Genomic DNA, 2,815 nt, shown 5'->3' on the forward strand with positions numbered 1-2,815 from the left:
GGGCAGGGTCTGGGCCCCGAGCCTCAGTCACACAGTGGCACCATGGACAACAGCTGGGCAGCCGGGGCAGGGCCAGTGTCCCGGCTACCTCCAGTGTGATCCCACAGAGACTTTCTCTGGTAGACCAGTGTCCCTGATACACAGCAGAAGATGGGCCTATGTCACAGCTCTTCCAGGGGAGATCCCTGCATGGCTCATGAGTCAGATCCTGGCAAGTCACCATGCTGGGGCCTGCCATCTCCAGGCAGCCAGCCATCAGCAGTGTCCATGGAGCTGGAAGAGAGTGGTGGCTAGATTGAAGAGGACGGGCAGAGCAGGGAAACCTGGCCAGGCACAGTGTCACAAGGACAAAGGAGGAAACTTCCCCGGAAGAAACTTCTTTTACAGGTCTCTGGCAGGGGCAGACCACTTCTGGAGAGCAATGATGCCCTGGCTACAGGGTTGACTGAGTCCAGATACCCATAGGATTTGAGGAGGGGAGACTGTTTCCTCCAAGTGCTTGTGACCTCGGAGGCTACGCTGCTTGAGGCCTGAGTGTGCTGCCTGGCGATCTCCCTCAGCTGATTTACACACTCCCACTCCGACTCTCCAAAATCAATCTTTCCCCAATTGCCTCCTGGCTCCCAGCATCGTCTCGGGTCTGCCCTGCATGAGTAACGACCCAATCTTCTCCCACACCCTGGAAGCTTTTGGAGCCCCTGCCACAGCCTCTGACGGATAGGGGCAAATGTGGGGAGCAGCCCTGCTGGAGCCTCTGATGGGGAGGGGCAGCCATGCCAGAGCCTCTGATGGGGAAGGGGGAGGGGTGGAGGTGGCCGTGTCAGAGCCTCTAACGTGGAGGGGTAAGGGGTAGAAGAAAGCCATGTCAGAGTCTCTGATGGAGAGCGGAGAGGGGAGAGGGGAAGCTGGCTAGAGCCTCTGATGCGGAGGGGTGAGGGTGGGGGCAGCCGTGCCATAACCTCTGATGGGGTGGGGTGAGGAGTGAGGGAGCAGCCCTTCCTTCCAGGCTTTGGAACTGCTGGCAGGGAGGCCTGCCTAGATACCCACTGTCCAGATAGGCCTGGCGGGTGGGAGTCATGGGCAGTGCCTCCCTATAACGGCCCACAAACAAGGATGAATAAGTCTGTGGGTGCCTTATTCCTATTATTTTGTGAATGTCTGGGGTAATTCCTTCTTTTTCATATTAATGAGCACTCAGAGATGGCAGCTGGCTTAATGTTGCCATTTTATGTAAAAAAAAAATGGTGGGGGGGGTCAGGTGGCTAAGAGGTAGGTTTTTCCCTTCGCAAAGGATCATGGGTAGCTCATTCCGTTCACCCTTTGTTCCTCTTCTTTTTTTTTTTTTTTTTTTGAGTTGGAGTCTCACTCCGCCACCCAGGCTGGAGTGCAGTGGCATATTACCGGCCACTGCAGCCTCGACCTACTGGGCCCTGGTGATCCTTCCGCCTCAGCCTTCCAAGTAGCTGGATCTACAGGCACATGCTATCACGTCCAGCTAATTTTTGATTATTATAGAGGTCTCGCCAAGTTTCCTGGGCTGGTCTCGAACCCACGGGTTCAGGCAATCCACTCGCCTCAGTCTCCCAAAGTGCTGGGATTACAGGCTGAGCCACTGAGCCCAGCCTGTTATTTTTAAAAACTGTCCCTTATTAGGGAGTTGAGTTCCTTCAGCTGAAGGTAGAGCTACTGCTTAATGGGGGTTCAAATTCTTGGGGACCCTGGTCCGGGCAGGGGGTGTGGACCCTTGTCTCTCTGCTCTTCTCTCTGGAAGCCAGCAAGAGGCCGAATAGACTCTCTTGGGTCTTGTCTGGAGGTCGGGGACCCCTGCAAAGGGTCCGGGCGTGGTGGGGAAGGGTAGCTGTGTCAGGGAGATGGCTGGCAAGGGCTGTCTAGAGATGCCACTTTCCTTCCAACAGCTTTGGCCTCTGGCAAGAACTCAGGTAAAGGTGCCCACGTGCTTGAGTGTAAAGTCCTACAGCAGCCCCGGAAGGTGGTTCCATCAGCTCCCTCCGGACAGATGAGGACATCAGGGATGGCGCTGGGATTCCAAGCAGCCATGCCATGTGCACGTCACACCCAGCTTACATCTGGCTCCATTCCTCCTGTTGAAGGGGCTGGCTCTCCCCTTTGCTTTGGGGGAACAAAGAGCAGCTGCCTTTCCAGGCATGGCTTCCATCAGCCAGGCCATGGTGACCCACATCCTTCCTTCTCTCGACAAAGGAACAAGAAGTATCCCCCAACCCAAGCCCTTTAACCAGAAGCCACTTCCAACTGTGGGACAGCTAGGAGAGGGGTCAGAAGGCCTATGGGCATATATGCTAGGTCCTACTTCCTGTCTCCACACATCTGTACACCCTTGTGTGGCTCAGGACCCCAGGGGCCCCCTGCCCCATCAGCCCTGGACCCCCTTCCCTCAGAGGCAGCACAGGTCATTCCTCAGGAGTACAACTGCCTGAGCTTGGCCCCTGTGTGAGCTCAGGCACACGACCGACTTCCCTAGACCTCGGCCTCCTCGTCTGGAAAATGGCATTAAGTCTGGCCAGGCAAAGCATTTGGGCCAGTGCCTGTCAGTGGACTGTTGACAGCAGGGACAGCAGTGTGTGCTTTCTCATCCTCTCCCGGCCCTCCCTGCGGCGGGATCTCAAGCCCTTTGCCTTCTTAAGCAACAGCCGTCGCCTCTGTCCGACCCCAGCCTGGGCCAGGGTCTCTCCTCCCCCATGGCTTCTTTATGCCTACGTGTTCTTCTCGCAGATGGACTGGGACATCAGGGCAGGACCGAGCCGGAAGCACGGTGTCCACCGCCTCGGAACCCCTC

Source organism: Carlito syrichta, unplaced genomic scaffold, assembly GCF_000164805.1.
Source record: "Carlito syrichta isolate Samal-C Ts95f unplaced genomic scaffold, Tarsius_syrichta-2.0.1 Scaffold289187, whole genome shotgun sequence".
NCBI classification, from domain to species: domain Eukaryota; kingdom Metazoa; phylum Chordata; class Mammalia; order Primates; family Tarsiidae; genus Carlito; species Carlito syrichta.